Source organism: Saccopteryx bilineata, chromosome 5 (genome assembly GCF_036850765.1).
Source record: "Saccopteryx bilineata isolate mSacBil1 chromosome 5, mSacBil1_pri_phased_curated, whole genome shotgun sequence".
Lineage (NCBI taxonomy): Eukaryota > Metazoa > Chordata > Mammalia > Chiroptera > Emballonuridae > Saccopteryx > Saccopteryx bilineata.
Window position 1 is genome coordinate 213,957,042 of NC_089494.1, and position 18,791 is coordinate 213,975,832.

Sequence of the window (18,791 nt, forward strand, 5' to 3'; positions counted from 1 at the left end):
ACAAGAAACACATCTAAGCAACAAGGATAAAAACAAATTCAAAGTGAAAGGCTGGAAAACAATACTCCAAGCAAACAACACCCAAAAAAAAAAGCAGGCGTAGCAATACTCATATCTAATAATGCTGACTACAAGACAGAAAAAGTACTCAGAGACAAAAATGGTCATTTCATAATGATTAAGGGGAAGTTGAATCAAGAAGACATAACAATCCTTAATATATATGCACCAAACCAAGGAGCACCAAAATATATAAGACAGCTACTTATTGACCTTAAAACAAAAACTAACAAAAATACAATCATACTTGGAGACCTCAATACACCGCTGACGGCTCTAGATCGGTCATCCAAACAGAGAATCAATAAAGATATAGTGGCCTTAAACGAAATACTAGAACACCTGGATATGATAGACATCTACAGGACACTTCATCCCAAAGCGACAGAGTATACATTTTTCTCTAGTGTACATGGAACATTCTCAAGAATTGACCATATGTTGGGCCACAAAGACAATATCAGCAAATTTAGAAAAACTGAAATTGTACCAAGCATATTTTCTGATCATAAAGCCTTGAAACTAGAATTCAACTGCAAAAAAGAGGGGGAAAAACCCACAAAAATGTGGAAACTAAACAACATACTTCTAAAAAATGAATGGGTCAAAGAAGAAATAAGTGCAGAAATCAAAAGATATATACAGACAAATGAAAATGAAAATACGACATATCAGAATCTCTGGAATGCAGCAAAAGCAGTAATAAGAGGAAAGTTCATATCACTTCAGGCCTATATGAACAAACAAGAGAGAGCCGAAGTAAACCACTTAACTTCACACCTTAAGGAACTAGAAAAAGAAGAACAAAGACAACCCAAAACCAGCCGAAGAAAGGAGATAATAAAAATCAGAGCAGAAATAAATGAAATAGAGAACAGAAAAACTATAGAAAAAATCAATAAAACAAAGAGCTGGTTCTTTGAAAAGATCAACAAAATTGACAAACCCTTGGCAAGACTCACCAAGGAAAAAAGACACAGGACTCAAATAAATAAAATCCAAAATGAAAGAGGAGAGATCACCACAGACAACATAGAAATACAAAGAATTATTGTAGAATACTATGAAAAATTATATGCCACCAAATACAACAATCTAGAAGAAATGGATAAATTCCTAGATCAATACAACCTTCCTAGACTGAGTCATGAAGAAGCAGAAAGCCTAAACAGACCAATCAGCAGGGAGGAAATAGAAAAAACTATTAAAAATCTCCCCAAAAATAAAAGTCCAGGCCCAGACGGTTATACTAGTGAATTCTATCAAACATTCAAAGAAGACTTGGTTCCTATTCTACTCAAAGTCTTCCAAAAAATTGAAGAAGAAGCAATACTTCCAAACACATTTTATGAGGCCAACATAACCCTCATACCAAAACCTGGAAAGGATGGCACAAAGAAAGAAAACTACAGACCAATATCTCTAATGAATACAGATGCTAAAATACTAAACAAAATACTGGCAAACCGAATACAACAACATATTAAAAAAATAATACATCATGATCAAGTGGGATTCATCCCAGAATCTCAAGGATGGTTCAACATACGCAAAACGGTTAACGTAATACACCATATCAACAAAACAAAGAACAAAAACCACATGATCTTATCAATAGATGCAGAAAAGGCTTTTGATAAAATACAATACAATTTTATGTTTAAGACTCTCAACAAAATGGGTATAGAAGGAAAATATCTCAACATGATAAAGGCCATATATGATAAACCATCAGCCAACATCCTATTAAACGGCATAAAACTGAGGACTTTCTACCTTAAATCAGGAACAAGACAGGGTTGTCCACTCTCTCCACTCTTATTCAACGTGGTGCTAGAAGTTCTGGCCAGAGCAATCAGACAAGACAAAGAATAAAAGGCATCCATATCGGAAAAGAAGAAGTAAAGCTATCACTTTTTGCTGATGATATGATCCTATACATCGAAAACCCAAAGGACTCCACAAAAAGATTATTAGAAACAATAAACCAATACAGTAAGGTCGCAGGATACAAAATTAACATACAAAAGTCCATAGCCTTTCTATATGCCAACAATGAAATATTAGAAAACGAACTCAAAAAAATAATCCCCTTCACGATTGCAACAAAAAAAATAAAATACCTAGGAATAAACATAACAAAGAACGTAAAGGACCTATATAATGAAAATTACAAAGCATTGTTAAGGGAAATCGAAAAAGATACAATGAGATGGAAAAATGTTCCTTGTTCTTGGATAGGAAGAATAAATATAATCAAAATGGCCATATTACCCAAAGCAATATACAAATTTAATGCAATTCCCATCAAAATCCCTATGAGATTTTTTAAAGAAATGGAACAAAAAATCATCAGATTTATATGGAACTATAAAAAACCCCGAATAGCCAAAACAATCCTAAGGAAAAAGAATGAAGCTGGGGGCATTACAATACCTGACTTTAAACTCTATTATAGGGCCACGATAATCAAAACAGCATGGTATTGGCAGAAAAATAGACACTCAGACCAATGGAACAGAATAGAAAGCCCAGAAATAAAACCACATATATATGGTCAAATAATCTTTGATAAAGGGGCCAACAACACACAATGGAGAAAAGAAAGCCTCTTCAACAAATGGTGTTGGGAAAACTGGAAAGCCACATGCAAAAGAATGAAACTCGACTACAGCCTGTCCCCGTGTACTAAAATTAATTCAAAATGGATCAAAGACCTAAATATAAGACCTGAAACAATAAAGTACATAGAAGAAGACATAGGTACTAAAATCATGGACCTGGGTTTTAAAGAATATTTTATGAACTTGACTCCAATGGCAAGAGAAGTGAAGGCAAAGATAAATGAATGGGACTACATCAGAATTAAAAGTTTTTGCTCAGCAAGAGAAACTGATATCAAAATAAACAGACAACCAACTATATGGGAACTGATATTTTCAAACGACAGCTCAGATAAGGGCCTAATGTCCAAAATTTACAAAGAACTCATAAAACTCAACAACAAACAAACAAACAATCCAATAAAAAAATGGGAAGAGGACATGAACAGACACTTCTCCCAGGAAGAGATACAAATGGCCAACAGATATATGAAAAGATGCTCAGCTTCATTAGTTATTAGAGAAATGCAAATCAAAACTACAATGAGATACCACCTCACTCCTGTTAGATTAGCTATTATCAACATGACGGGTAATAGCAAATGTTGGAGAGGCTGTGGAGAAAAAGGAACCCTCATTCACTGTTGGTGGGACTGTAAAGTAGTACAACCATTATGGAGGAAAGTATGGTGGTTCCTCAAAAAACTGCAAATAGAACTACCTTATGACCCAGCAATCCCTCTACTGGGTATATACCCCAAAACCTCAGAAACATTGATACATGAAGACACATGTAGCCTCATGTTCATTGCAGCACTGTTCACAGTGGCCAAGACATGGAAACAACCAAAAAGCCCTTCAATAGAAGACTGGATTTAAAAGATGTGGCACATATACACTATGGAATACTACTCAGCCATAAGAAATGATGACATCAGATCATTTACAGCAAAATGGTGGGATCTTGATAACATTATAAGGAGTGAAATAAGCAAATCAGAAAAAAACAAGAACTACATGATTCCATACATTGGTGGAACATAAAAATGATACTAAGAGACATGGACAAGAGTGTGGTGGTTACCATGGGTGGGGGGGAAGGACATGGGAGGGAGGGAGGGAGAGAGTTAGGGGGAGGGGGAGGGACACAGAGAACTAGATAGAGGGTGATGGAGGACAATCTGACTTTGGGCGAGGGGTTTGCAACATAATTTGATGACAAAATAACCTAGAAATGTTTTCTTTGAATATGTGTACCCTGATTTATTAATGTCATCCCATTACCATTAATAAAAATTTATTAAAAAAAAAAAAAAAGAAATTTCACAACTCACTAATCCTTCAGAAGTAAAGGATTTTGGATCCAAAATCTAGCATGACTTTTTCAAGTTCCACCTGAGGCCCAGCCCCCAAATAATTAACAATTGAAATATCTTCTTGTCCCGGCCGGTTAGCTCAGTGGTAGAGTGTCGGACTGGCGTGCAGGGATCCTGGGTTCGATTCCCAGCCAGGGCACACAGGAGAAGCATCCATCTGCTTCTCCACTCCTCCCCCTCTTCTTGCTCTCTGTCTCTCTCTTCCCCTCCCGCAGCCGAGGCTCCATTGGAGCAAAGAAGGCCCAGGAGCTGGGAATGACTCTGTGGCCTCTGGCCCAGGTGCTAGAGTGGCTCTGGTCATGACAGAGTGATGCCCCTGAGGGGCAGAGCATTGCCTCTGGTGGGCAGAGCGTCGCCCCCTGGTGGGCATGCCAGGTGGATCCCAGTCGGGCACATGCGGGAGTCTGTCTGAATGTCTCTCCCCATTTCTAGCTTCAGAAAAATACAAAAAAAAAAAAGAAATATCTTCTTATCAATAACTGCTTTAAATGTAAATTGATTGAACTGCTCATTAAGAAGACATAGTGTAGATGACGTCAGAGTAATGGCTGGGTAGGAAGTGATACCGATAAATCTCCCCCAAAACTCAACAAGATCTTCAACCAGAAACAGAAAAACCTATCCTTGGAGCCTTCAGATGTTTCGCAATACACCCGAAGGTATGGTCGAGCGAAAAATTGGCTAAATATATAACCAAACCCCGAAGAAAATAGGGAGTAAGAAATGCTCCGCCTTCCTCACTAACCTAAACAGGGCAGCTTTATCTGGGATCTGTGAATATAAAAACTGAGGCGGGCAAAGGGGATGAATAGATCCAGGCAGTGGCACAAATGGCCGAACCAGGCTGTGGCATAGAGATCCAAGGCGAGGAAAAACTGATCCTGTGGCAACCCGGGAAATACAAGCTAACACTCGCGCCAAACCCAAACAAAGAAAGAAAAGAGGGGCAGCAATTTCACCCGATCTCCTGGTCGGCGCGCGCAGATAGTGGGCGAGAGATTTCTTCCTAAGCCCCAGGAGTGGGTACCTGTGTTACCCCACAGAGAGGCAGAGTCAGAGGCCTTTGTGTGGGTCGAAAGCGGAATCTCTGGGCAGCCCCAGCGCCCTGGAAAAGCCGCGCACGAGAGGGAGCGAGAACTATTCCAACAGTGGAACTTTTCCGTGCTGGTAGGGGATTCACTCAGAGGGAAACACGGCCAGCCTCATATCCTGGTCTGCGCGCGCAGATAGTGAGCGAGAGATTCCTCCAAGTGCCTCGGCAGCGTGCGCCTGTGCTATCGCACAGAGGGGCAAAGTCAGGGACCTTTGTGTGGGCCAAAGTGGAGTCTCGGTTCGCCCCAGCACCTTGCAAAAGCCGCACAAGGGGACGGAGCGAGAGCCAATTCCAACGCTGCAACTTTTCCATACGGTTGGGGGTTTCACTCAGAGCGTGAGACTGCTGGCCGGATATCCTGGTCTGCACGCTCAGATAGTGAGTGAGAGTTTCCTCTAAGCACCCCGGAAGTGGGTGCCCACTTGTGTTACCGGACAGAGTGGCAGAGACAGAAGTCTTTGAGTGGGTGGAAACCCCGCCTGATTATGCTAGCAGCTCTGAATGACTGAGCCTTACCCAGAGCCCTGTGCTGAGTGGAAATAGAGTGGGGAGTTGCCAGCTCTTTGAGTCTCTTAGTATTCAGGCAGAGGCAGCAGCAACCCCATAGCTGGATTATCAGGCTACTAATTGAGGAAGAAAAGTCTAGAAGAAAGGCTCCAGGAACATGAACTCTCTCACTGTCAGAGCCTATAAATGCTAATGAGCCTCGACTGCCAACGAGACTAAAGCACAATACATGGCATCGCCATAGAGACTTATCAACTGCAAACCTCTACCTGAGCGTGCCAAAGGGGCAGAACCCGGGGTACAGAGTAACCGACCACGAAGAGGGAGAGAAAAGAAAAAGCAAGAACATAACCTCTCAAAATCAAGAATAATCTGCAGACTTTATAACCTATCCCATTTTATTATATTTGTTCATTTGTTTCTCTTATCTTCATTCTTGATATTTTTTTTCCTCCTCCAATTTGGCCGATTAACTCTCTGCCGGTCTTACTCTCTCCTCTCCTTGAACTACACTACCCATAAGTGTTACATCTCCCATTATCTATTCTCTCCTCTACCTTTCTTTCTATGAGGGTTGCACTCCAAAATGCTTAACTCTCTCTCTCTCTCTCTCTCTCGCTCTCTCTCTCTCCTCTTTTTTCATTTTTCTTCTTTTAGTGGTTCCCTCTTTTTATCTCTCTCTCTCTTTCTTTCCTCCTTCTATATTAGTTTCTTCCTTTCTCCTTTATATCTCCTCTCATTCAAAACTCAATAACAAACAAATTATCTTATCTGGGACTCAAACTTATGTTTGTGGCCTTTTGGGGGGGTTTTACTTCACGTTTTTAACTCACTAGCAGTGCTCCCATCCCTGGCTCTCCATTTTATCTAGTTCTTCTTCCACTAAATACAATAGTAATTTTTTAATTTGTCCCTCCATTTTTCTGGGTCCCTCTTATTCCTCTGATCATAACTCTTACTCAACCAACACCTAAATGCAAATCATTTTATTCTTGACCCAAAGTTTTTCTTTATTTGCTTTTTGTGGACCCATACCACCTTCTTTTTTCTTTTTTTTTTTTTCTTTTTTTTTTCCCATTTATTACTTTTCCCCAATTCAGGCCCTCCATTACAGGCATTGTTTGTTATAATTCAGAGTTCACCACAAGATTTTCTCAAGAAAGAGGGAAGAAGAGAGGAGAGAAAAAAAGGACGGGGGGAATAATTTCCTTTTTTTAAATTTTTATTTTATTTTTTTATTCTTTATTTTATTATTAATTTTTTTAAAAAAAAACAACTCTTTTTGATTTTTTATTTTTTTAACTTTTTATTCTTTATTAAATCTCATTAATACTATCAACAAAACCACCCTCAGATGCCATTAAGGAAGAGAAAATCGAATATCATGGATACAAAAGAAAGAGAGGTAACACAACTAGATGAGGAAAAATCTATGGAGAAAAAATTTAATATATTGGAAACCTTGGAGCTAAATGACAGAGATTCAAGATGGAAATCCTAAAAATCCTCCGAGATATACAAGAAAACACAGAAAGGCAATTTAGGGAGCTCAGAAAACAACTCCATGAACACAAAGAACATATGTCCAAGGAAATTGAAACTATAAAAACAAATCAAACAGAGATGAAAAACTCAATTCACAAGCTAAAAAATGAAGTAACAAGCTTAGATAATAGAACAGGTCAGATAGAAGAGAGGATTAGTGAAATAGAAAACAAGCAACTTGAGGCACAACAGAGAGAAAAAGAAAAAGACTCAAAAATTACAAAAAATGAGATAGCCCTACAAGAATTCTCTGACTCCATCAAAAAGAATAACATAAGAATAATAGGTATATCAGAGGGAGAAGAGAGAGAAAATGGAATGGAGAACATACTCAAACAAATAATAGATGAGAACTTCCCAAGCCTGTGGAAAGAACTAAAGCCTCAAGTTCAAGAAGCAAACAGAACACCGAGTTTTCTTAACCCCAAAAAACCTACTCCAAGGCATATCATAATGAAATTGACACAAACCAACAGCAAAGAAAAATTTCTCAAGGCAGCCAGGGAAAAGAAAAATACAACATATACAGGAAGGCCCATTAAATTATCATCAGATTTCTCAGCAGGAACTCTACAAGCTAGAAGAGAGTGGACCCCAATATTTAAAGTCCTGAAAGAGAGGAACTTTGAGCCATGAAACTATACCCATCAAAGCTATCCTTCAAATATGAAGGAGAAATAAAAACATTCACAGATACAGAAAAGATGAGGGAATTTATCATCAGAAAACCCCCACTCCAGGAATTACTAAAGAGGGTTCTCCAATCAGATACAAAGAACAAAAAAAAAAACAGAGCCACAAGTAAAAGCTCCAAGAAGAACACAATAAAACCAAATTTAAACCATGACAACTATAAAAAGAAAGGGGGGGAGAAGATGGAGATTAACAGTATCAAAAGACGATGGAGTACAAAAGTACTCACAAAATAGTTCGCTACAATGAACAGGGTAGGGACCCTTTCCATTACTCAAAGATAACCACCATAGAAACAACCACCACAGAAGCACATGAGATAAAAAAGATAGCAACAGAGGAAAGATGTATGGAATACAACCAAATAAAAACAAAAGATAGAAAAACGAAAGAGAAGGATCAAACAAGACACAAAACTAACAGAAAGGAATCTATAAAATGGCAATAGGGAACTCACAAGTGTCCATAATTACACTAAATGTAAACGGATTAAACTCACCAATAAAAAGGCACAGAGTAGCAGAATGGATTAAAAAAGAAAATCCAACTGTATGCTGCCTACAGGAAACTCATCTAAGTAACAAGGATAAATACAAATTCAAAGTGAAAGGCTGGAAAACAATACTCCAAGCAAATAACATCCAAAAAAAAGCAGGCATAGCAATACTCATATCTGATAATGCTGACTACAAGACAGCAAAATACTCAGAGACAAAAATGGACATTTCATAATGGCTAAAGGGACACTGAATCAAGAAAAAAGAACAATTCTTAATATATATGCACCAAACCAAGGAACACCAAAATATATAAGACAGCTACTTATTGACCTTAAAACAAAAACTGACAAAAATACAATCATACTTGGAGACCTCAGTACACAGCTGACGGCTCTAGATCGGTCATCTAAACAGAGAATCAACAAAGACATAGTGGCCTTAAACAAAACACTAGAGCACCTGGATATTATTAGACATCTACAGGACATTTCATCCCAAAGTGACTGAGTATACATTTTTCTCCAGTGTACATGGATCATTCTCAAGAATTGACCATATGTTGGGCCACAAAAACAACATCAGCAAATTCAGAAAAATTGAAGTTGTACCAAGCATATTTTTTTATCATAAAGGCTTGAAACTAGAATTCAACTGCAAAAAAGAGGGAAAAAATCCCACAAAAATGTGGAAACTAAACAACATACTTTTAAAAAATGAATGGATCAAAGAAGAAATAAGTGCAGAGATCAAAAGATATATACAGTCTAATGAATATGAAATACGACATATCAGAATCTATGGGATGCAGCAAAAGCAGTGATAAGAGGAAAGTTCATATTCCTTTAGGCATATATAAACAATCAAGAGAGAGCCCAAGTGAACCACTTAACTTCACACCTTAAGGAACTAGAAAAAGAAGAACAAAGAAAACCCAAAATCAGCCGAAAAAGGAGATAATAAAAATCAGAGCAGAAATAAATGAATTAGAGAACAGAAAAACTATAGAGAAAATTAATAGAACAAGGAGCTGGTTCTTTGAAAAGATCAACAAAATTGACAAACCCTTGGCAAGACTTACCAAGGAAAAAAGAGAAAGAACTCATATAAACAAAATCCAAAATGAAAGAGGAGAAATCACCACGGACATCATGGATATACAAAGAATTATTGTAGAATACTATGAAAAACTTTATGCCACTAAATTAAACAACCTAGAAGAAATGGATAAATTCCTAGAACAATACAACCTTCCTAGACTGAGGCAAGAAGAAGCAGAAAGCCTAAACAGACCTATTAGTAGAGAAGAAACAGAAAAAACCATTAAAAACCTCCCCAAAAATAAAAGTCCAGGCCCTGATGGCTATACCAGCGAATTTTATCAAACATTCAAAGAAGACTTGGCTCCTATTCTACTGAAAGTCTTCCAAAAAATTGAAGAAGAAGCAATACTTCCAAACACATTTTATGAGGCCAACATAACCCTCATACCAAAACCAGGCAAGGATGGCACAAAAAAAAAAAATTACAGACCAATATCTCTAATGAATACAGATGCTAAAATACTAAACAAAATACTAGCAAATCAAATACAACAACATATTAAAAAAATAATACTTCATGATCAAGTGGGATTCATCCCAGAATCTCAAGGATGGTTCAACATACGTAAAACGGTTAACGTAATACACCATATCAACAAAACAAAGAACAAAAACCAAATGATCTTATCAATAGATGCAGAAAAGGCTTTTGATAAAATCAACCCAATTTTATGTTTAAGACTCTCAACAAAATGGGTATAGAAGGAAAATATCTCAACATGATAAAGGCCATATATTATAAACCATCAGCTAACATCATATTAAATGGCACTAAACTGAAGGCTTTCCCCCTTAAATCAGGAACAAGACAGTGTTGTCCACACTCTCCACTCTTATTTAATGTGGTACTAGAGGTTCTAGCCAGAGCAATCAGACAAGACAAAGAAATAAAAGGCATCCATATCGGAAAAGAAGAAGTAAAGGTATCACTTTTTACAGATGATATGATCCTATACATCGAAAACCCCAAAGAATCCACAAAAAGACTATTAGAAACAATAAGCCAATACAGTAAGGTCGCAGGATACAAAATTAGCATACAGAAGTCAATAGCCTTTCTATATGCCAACAATGAAACAATTGAGAACGAACTCAAAAGAATAATCCCGTTCACAATTGAAACAAAAAAAATAAAATACTTAGGAATAAACATAACAAAGAATGTAAAGGGCTTATATAATGAAAACTATAAACCATTGTTAAGGGAAATTGAAAAAGATATAATGAGATGGAAGAATATACCTTGTTCTTGGCTAGGAAAAATAAATATAATCAAGATGGCATATTACCCAAAGCCAGAAAATAATTTAATGCAATTCCCATCAAACTTCCAATGACATTTTTTAAAGAAATAGAGCAATAAATCATCAGATTTATATGGAAGTATAAAAAACTCTGAATAGCCCAAACAATCCTAAAGAAAAAGAATGAAGCTGGGGGCATTACAATACCTGACTTCAAACTCTATTATAGGGCCACAACAATCAAAACAGCATGGTATTGGCAGAAAAATAGACACTCAGATTAATGGAACAGAATAGAAAACCCAGAAATAAAACCACATATATATAGTCAAATAATTTTTGATAAAGGGGCCAACAACACACATTGGAGAAAAGAAAGCCTCTTCAATGAATGGTGCGGGGAAAACTGGAAAGCCACATGCAAAAGAATGAAACTGGACTACAGTTTGTCCCCCTGTACTAAAATTATCTCAAATGGATCAAATATCTAAACATAAGACCTGAAACAATTAAGTACATAGAAGAAGACATAGGTACTCAACTCATGGACCTGGGTTTTAAAGAGCATTTTATGAATTTAACTCCACAGGCAAGAGAAGTGAAGGCAAAAATTAATGAATGGGACTACATCAGACTAAGAAGTTTTTGCACAGCAAGAGAAACTGATAACAAAATAAACAGAAAGCCAACTAAATTGGAAATGATATTTTCAAACAACAGCTCAGATAAGGGCCTAATATCCAAAATATACAAAGAACTCATAAAACTCAACAACAAACAAACAAACAATCCAATAAAAAATGAGAAGAGGACATGAACAGACACTTCTCCCAGGAGGAAGTACAAATGGCCAACAGATATATGAAAAGATGCTCATCTTCTTTGGTTATTAGAGAAATGCCAATCAAAACTGCAATGAGATACCACCTCACAGCTGTTAGATTAGCTATTATTAGCAAGACAGGTAATAGCAAATGTTGGACAGGCTGTGGAGAAAAATGAACCCTCATACACTGTTGGTGGGAATGTAAAGTAGTACAACAATTATGGAAGAAAGTATGATGGTTCCTCAAAAAACTGAAAATAGAAACCTTATGACCCAGCAATCCCTCTACTGGGTATATACCCCCAGAACTCAGAAACATTAATACGTAAAGACACATGCAGCCCCATGTTCATTGCAGCATTGTTCACAGTGGCCAGGACATAGAAACAACCATAAAGCCCATCAATAGATGACTGGATAAGGCAGATGTGACACATATACACTATGGAATACTACTCAGCCATAAGAAATGATGACATCGGAACATTTACTGCAAAATGGTGGGATCTTGATAACATGATACGAAGTGAAATAAGTAAATCAGAAAAAACCAGGAACTGCATTATTCCATACGTAGGTGGGACATAAAAGTGAAACTAGGAGACATTGATGAGTGTGGTGGTTATGGGGGGGAGGGGGGAATGGGAGAGGGAAACGGGGAGGGGGAGTGGCACAAAGAAAACAAGATAGAAGTTGACAGAGGACAATCTGACTTTGGGTGATGGGTATGCAACGTAATTGAACGACAAGATAACCTGGACTTGTTATCTTTGAATATATGTATCTTGATTTATTGATGTCACCCCATTAAAAAAATAAAATTATTATATAAAAAAAGAAGACATAGTGTAGATGAATGGATAAAAAAGCAAAATCTAACTCAATGATGTCTATAAGAAACTCACTTTAATTTTAAGGACACAGGAGTGACATCAGAGAAATAGTACCATGAGGTGTGCTCCTGATACCTCCCCTTGAAATTTCAACAAATTTAACAACTAGAGACAGGAAAACAATTCCAGGAGCATCTGAAATACACATACATCAAACAAACGTATGACTGGGGGAAAAGGTGGCTGCATATATAATCCACTCTGAAGGAAATAAGACAGAAAACGTAGTATTCTGTTTTCCTTACAGAGGAAGGGCTGCTTTCACTTGGAACTGATAGGAAGAGAGGTATACGGAAGAGGAAAGAAGCAACTGCGCTGGTGCCTCAGCCTGAGATTGCAGACGTGGAGCTGGCACCAGCAGCAGACCCCAGCAAAGGTGGAGAGCAGGTTGCCTGCAAAGACTGATACCAGAGAAGCTCCAGGCTTTGTTCACTCCCTGTCTCCTGGTCTGCAATTGCGGGTAGTGTGCATGTGGTTCCACCTGGTGCTTCTGGCATGGGCGCCCAAATTCGCAGATGGAGGGGCTGGGTCAGAGAGTGTCAGCAGTGGTCTTCTGCATAGGCTGTAGCCAGAGTTTTTGTGTAATCCTGGCTCCACGAACAACAGTGCATGGAAAGTGCACCAGGGCTGGGTTCCTGATGCCTGGACCTGTCTGGGCAGGGCACCTCCGCCAGTCGATACAGGCTACAAAGCACATTCCTATGGAACAGACTTGTGGAAGTGGTGGGGGCCTGGTGTGCAAGCAGATTGCTGGGGCAGGCAGCCTCTGGACATCAGAACTGCGGATCACTGAGGAAAACTAGACATACCCCAGAATCCTTTGAAAGGAGCCTAGCACTCAGTCTGCTCACTCCCCTACCTGCTTACACTGATGGCTCTGGCTGACAAAGCCTTCTTACCCAGATCTGTGTTTGAGAAGACCTGGAAGAAGGACTTGGTATTTCTTAGGGCCTCTTGCTCTGCAGGCAGTGGCTGGGGCAACTTCCCACCAGCTGATACAGGTTACAAAGCACATTCCCACAGAGCAGACCTCAGAGAGCACTACATAAGTTGGGCCAGCTGGGCTGTATGCTTCCCAACAAAGGAAAAGCTTGTGGAGAGCAGACCTGCAGAGTGCTGAGGCAAATTTAAATAGACATACCTGGAGAACCTTACAAAGGAGCCTGACCAGAAGTCAGCTCACTGCCCTGCCTGCTTATGCTAGTGGCTCTGATTGACAAAGCTTTACCCAGAGCTGTGCTTTGAGCAAACCTGGAAGAGGAACTTTGCAGCCTTTAGGCCCTTTTTCTCTGCAGGTAGTGACTGGGGTATCTTTCTGCCAGCTGATACAGGTTACAAAGTGCAAAAAGCCTGGGGAGAGTAGACCCGTGGAGCTCTGAGGCATACTAGACATTCCCAGAGGCTCATAGAAAGACACCTGAAAAGCAATCAGCTCCCAGCCCTGCCTGCTTACACTGGCTGCTCTGGCTGGCAAAGCCTTACCCAGAACTCTGCTTTGAGTGGGGCTAGAAGGGAGATTTGGCAGCTCCTAGAGCCTCTTCTTCTCCAAGCAGTGGCTGGGGCAACTTCACAACTGGGTCCCCAGGCTGCAGGATCAGGAAGGAGAGATGTGGGGAGAGGCTCCAGAAAAACTGACTCTCCTATTGTCAGAGCCTGCAAATGCTAACAAGCCCTGCTTACCAACAAGACTGAGGCTTAGTTTATGTCATCACCATAGTGACACATCAACTGTAAATCTCTGCCTAAGAGTGTCACAGGGGCAGAACCAGGGGTACAGCACCACTGGTCAAAAAGGAAAAGAGAAAAAGGAAGAGGATAACCTCTCAAAACCAGAATAAAATCAACAATCTTTATAAATTATTTCATTTTTTTTCTTGTACTTTTTATCTTTTTCTTTCTTTCACCTTGGTCATTTTATCTTCTTTCCATTTTATTCTTTTCTTTTCATTTTAAACTTTATTGCTCAAAAATGTTACCTTTTTTATTCTTGTTTTTTTCTATGAGGGTTTTATTCCAAAAGCCTTAACTCTCTCTTTTATTTCTTTCTCTCTTTTTGTTTCTTCTTTTCTCTTTCACTGTTTCTCTCATTTGATTCTCATTCACAAAAAAATATATTTTATTCTAGATTCAAATTTTTCTTTGTGGCATTTTTTGAATTTTTACCTCATTTTTTGTCTCTTTGTCATTTCCCTCAACTCAGGCTCTCCATTCTATGTAGTTTTTGTTCCACTTAGCACAAAAGAATTTTCATATTTTCTCAAAATTTTTTTTTAATTTTTTACCAACTCTTATTTGTGTTCTTAACAATACCACTCTCAAATGCCATTAAGGAAAAAGAAATCAAATATTATGGACACAAAAGTCAGAGATGTAGCTCAGAGAGATGAGAAAATTCTAAAGAAAAAAAATTAAATTGCTTGAAAACCTTGGAGTTAAATGACAGAAAATTAAAAACTGAAGTCTTAAAAATACTTAGGGAAATACAGGAAAGCACAGAAAGACAATTTAGGGAGCTCAAAAAGCAATTCAATGAACAAAAAGAATACATCACCAAGGAAATTGAAACTATGAAAATGAATCAAACAGAGATGAAAAACTCAATTCATGAACTGAAAAATGAGGTAACAAGCTTAGCTAATAGAACAGACCAGATAGAGCAGAGAATTAGTGACATAGAAGATAGACAACTAGAGACACTATAGAGAGGAGAAGAGACTCACAAATTAAAAAAAAAAAATGAGAAAGCCGTACACTAATTGTTTGACTCCATCAGAAAGAGCAACATAAAAATAATGGGTATATCAGAAGGAGAAGAAAGAAAATGGAATGGAGAATATATTCAAACAAATAATAAATGAGAACTTCCCAAGCTTGTGTAAAGAATTAGAGCTTTGAATTCAGAAAGCAAACAGAACACCAAGTTATCTTAACCCTAACAAACCTACTACTCCAAGGCACATCATAATGAAATTGGCACAAAATAATGACAAAGAAAAAATTCTCAAGGTAGCTAGGGAAAAGAAGAATACAAATATAATGGAAGGTCCATTAGATTATCATCAGATTTCTCAGCAGAAACTTTAGAAGTAGAAGAGAGTGGACCCCAATATTTAATGTTCTGAAAGACAGAAACTTCCAGCCAAGAATACTTTATCCATCAAAGTTAACCTTCAAATACAGAGGAAAAATAAAAAAATTCACAGATACAAAATGATGAGAAAATTTATCACCAGAAAACCCCCACTTCAGGAAATACTAAAGGCGGTTCTCCAACAAGATACAAAAAAATAAATAAATAAATAAATAAATAAATAAATAAATAAATAAAACCAAACTACAAAAAAAAGCTCCATCACGAGCATAATAAAAACAAGATTAATCTGTGACAATAAAAACATAAAAGGGGAGAGGACAAAATTAACAGTAGCAAAGGAGGATGGAGTACTATAGCACTCCTGAGATAATGTACTACAATGAACATGATATGTATCCTTTCCAGTGCTTAATTGTAACCACCCCTGAAAAAATCACTACAGAAGCACATGGCTTGAAAAAAAAAGTAACAGAAGTAAACAGTATAAATTATAACCAAACAAAAACAAATGATAGAAAAACAAAAGGGAAAAACCAAACAAGATAAAAATACTATCAGAAAGCAATATATAAAATGGCAATAGGAAACCCTCAAGTGTCAATAATTACACTAAATGTAAATGGATTTAACTCACCAAGAAAAAGACACAGAGTAGCAGAATGAATTAAAAAAGAAAATTCAACTGTATGCTGCCTTCAAGAAACACATCTACGCTATAAAGATAAAAACAAATTCAAAGTGAAAGGTTGAAAAACAATACTCCAAGCAAATAATATCCCCCAAAAAGTAGGTGTATCCATACCCATATCTAACAATGCTGACTACAAGACAGCAAAGGTAATCAGAAACAAAAATCATCATTTTATAATGATAAAGGGGACACTGAATCAAGAAGACATAACACTTCTTAATGTACATGTACCAAACTAAGGAGAACCAAGGTATATAAAGCAGCTACTGACTGACCTAAAAACAAAAACCGACAAAAACACAATCATATTTGGAGAACTCAATACACTGCTGACAGCTCTAGATCATTCATCTAAACAGAAAATCAATAAAAAAATATTGGCCTTAAACGAAATACTAGAACAGTTGGATATCATAGACATCTACAGGATATTTCATCCCAAAGTGCCAGAGTATACATTTTTCTCCAGTGTACATGGAACATTTTCAGGAATTGACCATAAGTTGGGCCACAAAAAAAAAAAATCAACAAATTCAGAAAGATAGAAATTATACCAAGCATATTCTCTGACCATAAAGCTTTGAAACTAGAATTCAACTGCATAAAAGAGGTAAACAAACACACAATAATGTGGAAATTAAACAACATACTTTTAAAAAAGAATGGATCAAAGAAGAAATAAAAGCAGAGATCAAAAGATACATACAACCAAACAAAAATAACAGTGCGACATATCAGTACCTCTGGGATGCAGCAAAAGCGGAAATAAGAAGGAAGTTTATATCACTACAAGCCTATATGAACAAACAAGAGAGAGCCCAAGTACTTTACCACTTCACTTTACATTTTAAGAAACTAGAAAAAGAAGAACAAAGGCAACCCAAAACCAGCAGAAGAAAGGAAATAATAGAAATTAGAGCACAAATAAAGGAAATAGAGAACAGAAAAACTATAGAAAAAATCAATAAGCTTGACTAGGTGGTGGATAGAGTGTTGAACTGAGATTTGAAGGACCTAAAGTTTGAGACCTCGGTGTTGCCAGCTTGAGCACAAGCTCAACTGGTTTAAGCAACGCTCACCAGCTTGGACCCAAGGTTGCAGGCTTGAGCAAGGAGTTACTCTGTCTGCTTAAAGGCCCAAGGTCAAGGCACATATGAGAAAGCAATCAATGAACAACTAAGGTGTCACAACAAAAAACTGATGTTTGATGCTTCTCATCTCTCTCCATCCCTGTCTGTCTGTCCCTATCTATCCCTCTCTGAATCTCTCTCCGTCTCTGAAAAAAAAATTAATGAAACAAGGAGTTAGTTCTTTGAAAAGATAGAAAAAAACTTGACAAAACCTTGGCAAGACTCACTAAAGAAAAAAGAGAAAGAACTCATATAAACAAAATCCAAAATGAAAGAGAATTCACAACAGATATCATAGATATACAAAAAATTATTATAAAATACTGTTAAAAACTATATGCCACCAAATTTAACAATCTAGAAGAAATGAATACATTTCTAGAACAATATAAGCTTCCTAGACTGAGTCATGAAGAAGTAGATAGCATAAACAGACCCATAAGCAAAGAGGATATAGAAACAACTATCAAATTCCTCCCCAAAAATAAAAGTCCAGGACCAGACGGCTATACTAGTGAATTCTATCAAACATTCAAAAAAAGCTTGGTTCCTATTCTACTCAAAGTCTTCCGAAAAACTGAAGAAGAAGCAATACTGCCAAATATATTTTATGAGACCAAGATAACCCTCATTCCAAAACCTGTCAAGGACAGCACAAAGAAAGAAAACTACAGACCAATATCTCTAATAAATACAGATGCTAAAATACTAGCAAATCAAATACAACAACACATTAAAAAATATTTCATCATAATCAAATTAGATTCATCCTAGAATCACAAGGATGGTTCAACATATGTAAAACCGTTAACATAATACATATATCAACAAAACAAAGAACAAAAATGATATGATCCTATCAATAGATGCAAAAAAGGCATTGTATAAAATACAACTCTATTCTATGTTTAAAACACTCAACAAAATGGGTATGTAAGGAAAATATCTCAACATAAAAAAGGCCATTTATGATAAACCATCAGCTAACATCATATTAAATGGCATAAAATTAAGGACTTTTCCTTTAAAATCAGGAACAAGACCAGGTTGTCCACTCTCTTCACTCTTATTTACTAACATAGGGCTGGAATCAGACAACAGAAAGAAATAAAAGGCATTCATATTGGGAAAGCAGAAGTAAAAGTTTTACTTATTGCAGATGATATGATTCTATACAGTGAAAACCCCAAAGATTCCACAAGAAGACTACTAGAAACAATATGCCAATACAGTAAGGTTGGAAGATACAAAATTAATATACAAGTCTATTGCATTCTTATATGCCAACAATGAAACATCAGAAAATGAACTCAAAAAAATAATCCCCTTCATGGTTGCAAATATATATATATATATACACCTAGAATAAACATAACAAAGAATGTAAAGGACCTATATAATAAAAACTACAAAGCATTGTTAAGGGAAATCGGAAA